Here is an 11,428-nt window from a genome sequence, read left to right as displayed (position 1 = left end):
TTAAGGGAATCACATGGCAAGTAAGTGACAGAACTGGGACATGGAGCCAATTCTCTGTGATGCCATAAACCTGTGCTCTTTTCACTATACCATTCTGCCTCCTTCTGCAGTGAACTAAACTCAGAAATTATACCCTTCCACATAGCTTGCTTTAAAAACAAAAGCTACCCAGGGATGCCCTAATTTAGACATTTTTCTCTCTGTTAATCTCTACATCACAAAAACACAGCCAATTATACTGTGTTAGTTGACTCCTGCTGCCTTTCACAATTCATATTGATTTTCAGGGTGGTAATAACCAAGCAGAAGAGTCTGTGGCTGAGCATGTGTGCACCACCTCCTGCCTGAGCCATCTCCTGCTGTGCCTCCATTTTGGAAACACTGGCCCTGGACTGAAGTTCCTGACTTAGACTTCTGCGACTCCTCCGGCTGCCTATGGAAGCCCTTCTTCATCTGTCTTCACCTTCCTAAGCAACAACCGGCCTCTTCTCTCTGTAGCCACCTTGTTCTTTCCATGTTGCCTGTGTGTGTTCTACCACCTTGCTCATGCTGTATTTATGACCTGGTCCTATTCATACTTTGAGATGTAACTCAGATCCTCCCTCCTCCAAGAATCTTTTTCTGATGACTCCTGTCCACACTGATGTGCCACTTTTTTAATATGTAAAATCTGCATTGAATATGCTGACATTTGATGCTGTTGTATCTTGTTTTATTCTTCCTTGCTTTGTATGTTAAGCTTTATCTTCCCTTTAAGATTTAAACTTTCTCAAAGACACTAAGAGCAATGTGTACAACTTGGTAACCAGCATAACTCCTGACTTAGTGTCTTGCAAATAGAAGATGCTCAATAATTTGTTTTTGAATAATTCAAGGAATTAAGTAATGGCAACTTCTTTTGTTTCTTCTCCAGTGCCTAGAACAATCCACAATACAGTTTTTAAAACAACTGTTGTCAATTATGTCCTCATGGTTTGGGGCCCTCCCTGAGGCATTTTTGCCATGATTTTGAAACATGGTCTGATATAGTTTGGATATGTTTGTCTTCCTAACCTTTGTCCCCCCAAAGCTCATGTTGAAATCTGATCCTCAGTGCGGCAGTGTTGGGAGCTATTTGGGTCATGGGGGTGGATCCCTCATGAATAGATTAATGCCGTCCCTGTGGAGGGAGGTGGTACTGAGTGAGATCTCGCTCTATTAGTTCCCATGAGAGCTGGTTGTTTAAAGTACCCTGACACATCCTCTCCTTCCCACCGTGTGATCTCCCTGTACCCACCAGCTACCTGCCATGAGTGGAAGAGCCAGTACCAAGACAGTTGTCCCAGAATTGTGAGCCAAATCAACCTCTTTTCTTTATAAGTTACACAGTCTCAGGTATTCTGTTATATCAGTGCAAAAACGGACTAATGCATGGTCCAAATTGGCCTAGAGTGACTGACAAGGCTCTACATTCGTGGTTCTCAAGCTTGAGCTTGCTGGGCCCCACTCCCAGAGTTTCTGACTCAAGCAAATACATTTTTTTTTTTTTTTTTTTTGTCTTTTATATTTTTCCGTGTCCGGCAACGGATCGCAACCCTCAGTGTTGCCCCCGTACCGGACCGGGGACCGGCATCGGGATTGCAACCCTCGGTGTTGCTCCCGCGCCTCGCTCAGCCAGTGAGCGGGAACCGGTCTGTATGTGGGATCCGAACCCTCGGGCAGGAGCGCCGCCGCGCTTCCCAAGCGGCGCACTTATCCAGTGCGCCACTGGGCCGGCCCAAGCAAATACATTTCTGACAGGTAATGCTGATGCTGCTGGTCCAGTAATCACATTGTGAGAACCACCGATCTGCTAGGTCATGCCACTCCCCTATTCCCACCACACTGACCCCATCTCCCCCCCTTGCTTACCCCGACTACCTTGTTCCTCAGACATGGGCTTTTGCACCTTTTGTGCCCCCAGCTCCCATGTACTTGTTCCCTCATCTCCCTTAGGTCGTTCCTCATATTGAGGTCAGATTTTCCCACCCAATCCACTCAGACTCACCTTCACAGACACACCCCAAAATAATGCTTTATCAGTTTCTTGGCATTCCTTAATCTAGTCACCTAAAATTAACCATCACACCCCCCACATGCTCACACACACACTCCCTATCACGTTCCTTTCCTGCAATGTTTTTCTCCGTAGTGTTTATCGCCGTCTGACACATTAGATGGTTACTTATTTGTTTCCTCCCTACTCGCTCCCCCACCACAGTACAAGATTCCTGAGGGCAGGGATTCCCATCTGTTTTACTCATTCCTGTAACCCAGAGATTAGAACAGTGTTTGCCACATAACATGCACTCAAAAAATAGTTGATCTTTTAATTGGATGGCTGCAGGGACCGCAACCCTATCTGTTTTCAGACTGTAAACAATAAACTCTAACCTGCTGCTGAAGCAAATTAGGAACGATTACCTCAGTCTTCACACTGCCCGGAGGCAAGAGTGAAGCAGCCGAGGAAGACACCAGAAACCCTGTGTGGGCTCTGGACGGGTGGATGAAATATCTGCAATGCTGCTTCCAGCTCTGAAACTCTAGGCTTTTGTCTCCCCTTAGGTCTACATGCCATGTGAAGGGAAGTCTTAGGGCACTAGGACCTGCGAGCAGCTCAGCTCTGGGTTGTGAGCTGACTGTTTTCTCCTGAGCATTTTTACCCTTTGGCTGTTGTCAATAACTTCACCACAACAAAGGTAGTAAAATTCAATTGAGAAAACATATTTTTCCAATCAAAGCTACAACCCCACAGTTGTGCTGCCTTTTTGGTTTTGTGTGAAGCAAAGTTCTTTTTCCTGGTGCTAACTGGTACCAAACCCAATATGATAACATTTGCATTGCCTGGGAAGGCAGCCCATCCTAGAGCTTCTCAAACCAGTGTAGATAGCGGAACATCTAGAAATCTTGCTTTTCTTTGTTGACTTTGACATATTGAGATTTTAACATATATATATAATGACATACAAAATTTGGGACTAAGTCATAAACCTTCTCATGCATCGATTCCAGTGGAAGAAACAGTAGTGCTTGCTGAATTAAAAAAAAAAATTATGGCAGAGAAACTTAAAATTGAGGAAATTTGATCTTACAGTTTGATTTATTTTCTGCAAACTGAGAAACACTGGCTCATCAACTGTATTTCAGAGCATAGGGTGGAAAAAGTTTACCATAGAGGGATCGGTCGTTTAATACCTACTAGTTGTAGGACCTTGGGTGGATTGTTTAACCTCTCCTGCTTCAGTTTCGCCATCTATAAAATGGGAATGATCATGATAGCACCTAACTTCTAGCATTATTGAAAAGCCCAGAGAAGGTGACACAGATAAAACTCTTCAAGTGGGCGAGGCACCTAACAAGGGCCTGACCAATGTTGGCTGTTATTATTCACCTCTCAAGGCCAGGGTCAGGGGCACTTAGGAATGTGTTAGCTCAGGCAAGAAGAGAGATAAAAAGAAAAAAAAAAAAAAACATTTTGAGAAAAATGGAAAGATTAACAACAAGAAGGAACAGAAATAGGTATGGGTAGCACAAAGTCATGTGCGTTTCTGACTTGGTTTTCTGTTGATTTTAACCTTTAAAAAAGTCTTTAATATCTACTTACACAGAGCTTCATGTGGTGGGCAGAGCCTGAGGTTATTGACTGGTCAGGCCAGGGTACAAGGGTCACCTATGCACTTAGAGTTTTGACCAAAAGGCAGGTGTTCTTTTAGGTTATCTGTTTCCAGGAAACTCTGGGGCTGGATCAGGAACATTAGGGGCCTGCAACCTAAGGATTTTCCGAGAGTAATCTTTTTAACTGAGGGGGAACGTTTAAAGTTTTTTTTTTTTTTTTGGTTTTTTGTTTTGTTTTATTATGTTTTTAAGTAACTTTTCAAAATAAGGGGCTGTAAAAAGAAAAGTTGGGCATAGCCAGAATGAATCACAATGCACTTGCTGGGCCCCCTCTGTTCAGTCCTGCTTTTCCTTCCAAGGTGAATCAGCACTTTCCAAAATCCTCAGTGTTTCCCAAGTACACTCCATGTTTGGGATTGTTGCTTTGAGTATGTTCAACCTTTCCTGAGATGTCACTGAACTGTGCTTAGGCTGGCCTTCTGGGCATTGACCTTTAAGCAAATAGATAATGTTTTTGAAAAAGCTTGAATTCTGTTCAGTGCTTTAGAATGAGGAAAACTGAAGTTGGACAAGGTTGTAAAACCCTTTGATTCTCCACAGTGGAGTCCACTGTTTCTTCTGGCTTCCTCAAGTTCACATTCTCAGGTAGGTGACATACTTATCTACATTTGAGGACTATGTTCTGCAAGTCCATTCCCTCTAAGCCTCACTTTGTGGGGCGCTGTTTCTGATTTACCAAGGCTGGCCTCTTGTGTGATAAACAATACTACAGTGCTTGGATAGAAACTTGCTGAATGCATGAAAGATTTCATAATTTTATATACAGTGCAGATGACTCTTGATTGCTGTGTCGTTTATAGCAATACTAATTTACGCATCAATTCTCTTGAGAATGTGTATGTGTGGTGTACGTGGGTGTATGGTGCAAATTGGTGAACAGATTGAATGATTTGCTCAAAGTGAAAATGCGAGCATTTTTTTTTAACTTGGCTATATGAAAGCACAATTCTGTTTGCACCTACAATCACAAATCCTGCCCCAGAAAACTGGTTTAATACAGAAGTACACTGACGTTATCTTTTATCCAACACCTTACTCATTTCTTCATTCTCCCAGTTTTCGAAAATGTAGATTCTAAAAAGTATGAGCTCTGGATACATGTTTAGAGGGGGAAATGTTCTAGAATCTAATTTCAGCTTTTACATTTCCCAAGCCAGTAGAAATCACATGTTGCTGATGACTTGAACACAGAGATCAAATATCTTTTCTGTGGGCAACTGCACCTCACCACTAACCCCCAGTGTTACTGTTTATACTCCTCTCCCAAACTAGATTGTAAGCCCCTTGAATAATTTGTGTGTCCTAGTTTCAAGAGTAATGGCGACAGACACTTGTTGACAAATGCTGGAAGCAGATTAGGAAGTAATACACGGAAAAAACCCCTGCCTATTTCGTAGTTTTAAAAGACACTACAATTACTGAAAAGTGCCTCAGTTCCATTGCAGGAACCAAGTACTGGAGTTATGTTTCGATTTGTGAAGATGAAGAATTATGCATTTAGAGACAAAGAATAGCTGTGGTGCTCAACTTTGGCATTAAATTCAATTTCCTTATTTTATTTTATTTATTTTTTCCAGAACAATTAGCATATTCACCATTACACAATGTAAACATTTTTTGTGGCCCTTTACCAATTTCTCACTAGCCTCCTTCCCTCTCCCCCTTTCCCACCTGTAGTAGCCTCAGTTCTCTTCTCTCCTTTTTAAAGTTCAATTAATTATTGTGACTATGGTATCTTTCTTTTTTCTTTTTCTTTTTTTTCCTTTTTGTCTTTTTTACTGACCGGTAATGGGATCGCAACTCTCGGTGTCGCGCCCACACTGCGCTCAGCCAGTGAGCGGGAACCGGTCTCCACATGGGATCCGAACCCTCAGCAGGAGCGCCGCCATGCTCCCAAGCGGCGCACTCTCCAGTGCGCCACCGGGCCGGCCCTCTTTTTTCTTCATTTGTTAATTTTTTTTAGCTCCCACTTATGAGGGAGGACATGTAGTATTTCTCTATCTGTGCCTGGCTTATTTCACGATATGGTAACAGTCTCTCTCTCTCTCTCTCTTTTTTTTTTTTTTTGGTGGCTGGCCAGTATGGGGACCCGAACCCTTGACCTTGGTGTTACCAAACACTGCTCTCTAACCAACTGAGCTAACCAGCCAGCTCTATTTTCTTCATAAACAATTCTTCAGTTTTCCACCTCAATCGTGACTTTGTGAAGAGAGGACACATGTGTCCAGTGAGCATCACCGTGTATTTCTTTCCCTTCTCCATAAGTCATAGCCCTTGGGGCTAAAGGGTCCCATTTTATTCTATCCCTGGTCAATGTCTCCCACACTGTTGACACACACCATCAACCCACAACGGGCTTGTCTGTAAGGTAATGCTTTTCTATTTTTTCTTGTTTTGCTTCTTAGCATAAATTAATATTTCTTTCCTCCTCAAATGATCTTTGAGAGAAAGAAATCATTTGTTGGGTTTGATAATAACAAAGGTGTCCTACCCACATCCTTAAGTGTCAGCATGGAAGACGTTTTAAGTGTTTTTTTTTTTTAAATGGAAAATTGTGGTTTAGAAAGTGACTTCCAAATTGAAGAGGTGCGGAGCAGTTCTACTTTGTTCTCTGACCAGCTTAGTGGAGGGGGAGTTTGTGGTGCTGGTGGCCTTGAAGGGTTTTAGCAGAGGAGAAGACTTCACAAGGGAAGAGCCACAGAGGGACCCTTGCATCACCAGAATACCTGCAGTGTGATGTGGGGTGGGGGGAAGCCCTGGCCCATTCCCCCTCACTGTCCCCCAGTTCCTCAGTGGCTTTAGTAGGGCATTTAGATCCTACTTACTATCTTGGCCTGGATGTGTAAAAACCTCTTCCACCTGAATTTAGTCTAGACAAGATCAGCATGTTTCAAAAGTAGTATTTGGGAGAAAATTAAATAGAAAGCATGACAAATCTCCCCAGAGAAAGTGCAAAACCTAAGACACTGACAAATTCGAGACGTCACCTCCTGAGTGACCAGAGCCTGGGTACCAGTGGCTTGCCTGCTGCACCTGTCATGGCTGGGATGACTGCTCTGGCCACCTGAGGCCTGGTGGCTCTGGGAGTGAGAAAAGCTGCACACGCTGCTGGCCTCGGCAAGCCTGGGAGCTCCGCCGCTGGTCTGCTGCAATTTCTGTCCTTCCCAAACCATTCCTCATCTCTGGGTGTGGGCTCCCATGCCCCAAGCCTTATGAAAGACATTTTACTTTAAGGTATAAATTTGGTCATATTCTTCTCTTGCCTAAGAGAAGGCAGCTCCTATTTACTTGCAGCCATCCTGCTTGTCACTGCTTGGGTATCATCCGTCTTCCCTGCCGCACTGTAAGCTCCATGAGGGCGGAGCTGGTTGGAGGGCTGGTGCTCCATGCAGTTTTTAGGTTGGTAAATCACATCTTCGAAGCTTCTTAAGCTTCAGGCTGTCCTGAACGGACCTCACAGTATAGGGGTCAGCCTTTTCTGTAAAGGGCTAGGTAGTAAACATTTGAGGCATTGGGGAGAGGCAGAGCCATATAATCTCTGTCACAGCTACTCAACTTCGTCATTGCAGCACAGAAGTAGCCAAAGGCAATAGAAAATGAATGGGCACGACTGCGCTCCAGTGAAACTGTAGTTACAAAAATAGGTGGTGGGCCAGACGCCCCTCCTGCTGTAATATCCTTTGGGCAGAAGGATTTCAGCTCCTGAGAGATATTTTCTCAGTCCTTACTCATTTCTTTTTCTTTTCTTTTTTTGGTCAATTCTCCTGCAATACCAATTGTCAGTTGCTAGTGTCGGGGGAAGGTCAGCCCATTCATCTGTTGCTCCAGGCTGGTATCTCCACCGAGTCACAGCCGCAGCAGCCTTAGTGTAAGGGTGGTGGTGGGCACTGACATTTTGTACTCGCAGAATCTTTTTTTTTTTTTGTCTTTTTGTCTTTTTTCGTGACCGGCAAAGGATCGCAACCCTCAGTGTTGCCCCCGCTCCTCGCTCAGCCAGTGAGCGGCCGGTCTGCATGTGGGATCCGAACCCTCGGCAGGAGCACCGCCGCGCTTCCCAAGCGGCGCACTGTAGCAGTGCACCACCGGGCCGGCCCTACTCGCAGGATCTTTGATTTGCTCCTGGCATGGCTTGTAGAACCTGGATCTCCTCCAGTTCTGACAGCCTCATGCCCCTGTGGTACTGCTCATTCAGTCCCCTTTCTGAGGTCTGCCAGTGTCCCAGGTTCCCTCAGGTGACCCATCCAGATGCTGCTTTCTGTCATCTGCCAATCTTCTCCCCAGCAGTCATCTTTCAGAATGCTGTTGCTAATGTTCTAAGAGAAAAAAAAAAAAAAAAAGAAGAAAACCCTTTGATATGTCTACCAGTAATGGTCAGGAGACTGACCTCTAAAGTGCATTTCCGTGTTGATAAGATTACATATTTTATCAAAAGAAAACTTCAACCCTGGATAAAGAGAAGCACATATAGTATGCAGGTTATAGGCCACATGTCATGTAGCAGAGAGGGACACTGGTGTTGGCGTGGGCAATTAAGAATTCTTGGGAGATTCCATAATTAGGTTGCCGATGTCTGCCAACCAGTGTTTAGAAATCTCAATTTCTTACTTTTAATTCCTATATTCCTTTAAGTTTATTGGGAGACAGATTTTTCTGGAAGACCTTGAAAATTCTCAAACTGTTCCCACAGACATTTGGGGGGAGGTTAAAATAATTTAATGTGTTAAAGTGCAGAATGAAAAGGAAATAGCATTGAACCTTAATTTGAATGATGGGCTCTCATGTTGATTAAAGTAAAATTTTTTTACTGTAAATTGTTAAACCCTCATTAAAACTTCCTGCCACATGTGAAACCCAGATCAAATTGTTAGCTGAGGTGTTAACAAAATATTGTAGCTGAGAGAGTAGAATTAGATGACATTAAATCTGCTGTATTGATGAGGCAAAATAATGTGACAAAACACCATATCACTCTTAAATCATAGATAGTACCAGGTGAGGAGGAGACACACTCTCAAGACCCTGTAAAAAAAGCTATTGATAACTGAAATCTAGATTCTCACTGCGTTTCCAGGGTTTCTGAGACTAGTGGTGATATTCTCCAGCATCTGCTATATGTGGTTCCCAGGACCTCATCTAATAGAAAGGGAATTAGCTAGTGGGAGAAAACACGGTCATTATAGATCAGAGTTTCATTCTACATTAATAATGGTACAAGCAATTAATCTAACATCCAGTTCTGAAACATTACCTTTTCTGGAAAATATCACAAGCAAAGCCTTTATTTATTCTTTCCAGTAATTTTGTTTTTTCATTGCACTTTCCCAAACTTAGTGTTGTAAAATTCCCAGTGCCGTTGTGGGTGCATAAAAGTAATCAACATTTTCAGAATAATGGTCTTCAAAGTGATCACTGCCATTTCTGAGCTGCACAGAGATAAAGGCATTTCTTCTATTTCTGACTGAGCAATCGATGTATGCCCTGGAGAATATATATCTTTTGAAGTACAGCTCTTTGGTTTGTCAAAAGACAACAGTGGACAACCAAAGTTCAGAAGGATGCTCATGATGCTGAGAAAGAAAACAATCAAAAGAACAGCCTCTGACATTCATTCTGTGGCTGGCCTGGCACTTGCAGCTAAGCCATGCTATTCTCTTATTAGAAATAAACAATCTCACTGAAAGCCATCCCCAGACAAAGTTACTCTGAGACAATGCAAGGCCCATCCATAATTGTGTCTAAGCACAGGCAAAATCAGGGTCACTGTACAACCCACCAAATATGAAGCATCTTATTGCCCCAGCTTTCTAATAGCATCCAATCTAGAGCAAACCCCCATTTCGTTAGACTCTTCCTCAAGTCACCTAACTAAAGTCCAAGTCTCATAGTAGGTTCTTTCTAACACCCTCGTGCTGAGATGCCCCATGGTCCCCCACAGTGTGTACTCCCTTTTGGTGCAATGAGTAATAAGCCCAGAGAGCTTAACACAGGTGTGTTTCTGGTGGTCTTTGGCTGAAGGGCATTGACGATTCTATGGGCATAGAGGCCCATGCTTGGATACATTTTTGTCTTTGTGAATGTTGCTTTTTAATAGTAAATTAGAGGTCCCAAAAATCATTTGTAAGGACATTCAGAAAGAAGCAAAAAGTAAGCAAACAAAGCCTAATGCATGGACTTGCTGAGGGGACAGAGAAAGAAAGTAGAGAGTTGGTTGGTGGATCAGTATTCTCCTGCTTAACAGAGGGCAGGTTACTAATAATGACCCCAGAAGGGTGGGCAGGGGGGATTCGGTCTCTAAGCTTGCAGGGTAAAGGGAACGTTAGCTGCCTTCTCTGTTTGTACCAGCTGCTGTACAGACACAGTCTTGTTTAATTTTCATACCAATCCTGCGAGGTGGATTTTACCACCATCACCACCACTTCCTGACATGAAAGATGCTGAAATCAGGACCTAGAGAGAGGTTAAAAAATATATCCTACTGTATAGAGTGAAGCAACAGGCAGCATCAGGATCTGTGAGACTCCAAAGTTCATGGGTAGGATACTACCCCACTGGCCTCTCGATGCTACTAAATATTTGCACACCAGTGCAAAGAAACCTTTTCAAATGAAGAGCGAAGCCAGGAAAAAAAATCACTGGAGATTAAATTTTTTAAATGTCTTATTTTAAAATTAGAAAATGCAATATCACAACTATGTTAAACATTGTTTTGTTTTCTTGTTATTAAAGAGTCTCTTTGCTTTTGAAAAAAAAGTTTTGGTTAAAACTTCAAAAATTACGCAACCAGTAAATGTTACAGTCTCTGGATGTAATACTGCTCTGGTGAAGAAATTTCGTTGTTGAATAAAAGAGTTTTGAATTTGGTTCTTTTAGTATATTTTAAAAATTGGCCTTATAAACTGCTTAATTAAATAATGTTCTCACCCTATTTCTTAATATTTTATTTATTTTTAAAAGTTTATTTGTGTAGGTCATGTTGATAATATGTATCCTTGATATGATGTAACAGGAAGGGTACATTATTTCTTCCTGTTCAAAAGGTATAACCCCTGAGAAAAACATCAGACAAATCCCAATTAAGGGACGTTCTACAAAATAACTGATCAGTACTCCTCAAAACTGTCAAGGTAATCAAGAACAAGGAAAGTATGAGAAATTGTTACAGCCAAGAGCTGCTTAAGGAGACAGGATGACTTAATATAATGTGGTAAATTTGGTATCCTAGATGGGATACTGGAACAGAAAAAGATATTAGGTGAAAACAAGGGAATTAACAAAATGATACACTTTAGTTAATAGTAATGCATCAATATTGGTTCACTAATTGTAACAAATGTACCATGCTAATGTAAGATGTTAATAACTGGGTGTGGGGCACATGGGAAATCTGTACTATTGTCACAATTTTTCTGTACATCTAAAATTGCTCTGGGCCGGCCCGGTGGCGCACTGCTACAGTGCGCCGCTTGGGAAGTGTGGCGGCGCTCCCGCCGAGGGTTCGGATCCCACATACAGACCGGCCGCTCACTGGCTGAGCGAGGTGCGGGAGCAACACCGAGGGTTGCGATCCCGTAGCCGGTCACGAAAAAAGACAAAAAGGAAAAAAAAAAATTGGTCTAATTTTTTTTTTTAATTAAAAGGGATTCCACCAGGGTTTTTTAAAAAAAAGAAATCATTTTTGTTGTGAAATATTTTAAAACCACAGAGAAAAACAGAGGAAAATGTAATAAACACTGAG

The 11,428-nt window shown here is 42.5% G+C and overlaps 1 protein-coding gene across 1 annotated transcript in view; it reads left to right on the top strand.

The window, feature by feature from the left end:
• Nucleotides 1–4,185: 4,185 nt before the first annotated feature.
• The window catches only part of ABCB11 (ATP-binding cassette, sub-family B (MDR/TAP), member 11), an 88,114-nt gene continuing 80,871 nt past the window's right edge, over nucleotides 4,186–11,428 (top strand). The window contains exon 1 of the mRNA XM_008590143.1: nucleotides 4,186–4,278. The gene's annotated coding sequence lies outside the window, so the exon portion shown is untranslated. The remainder of the gene's footprint in view (nucleotides 4,279–11,428) is intronic.

This window comes from Galeopterus variegatus, unplaced genomic scaffold (genome assembly GCF_000696425.1).
Source record: "Galeopterus variegatus unplaced genomic scaffold, G_variegatus-3.0.2 Scaffold12, whole genome shotgun sequence".
NCBI classification, from domain to species: domain Eukaryota; kingdom Metazoa; phylum Chordata; class Mammalia; order Dermoptera; family Cynocephalidae; genus Galeopterus; species Galeopterus variegatus.
This window is presented reverse-complemented; position numbering and strand designations above follow the sequence as displayed.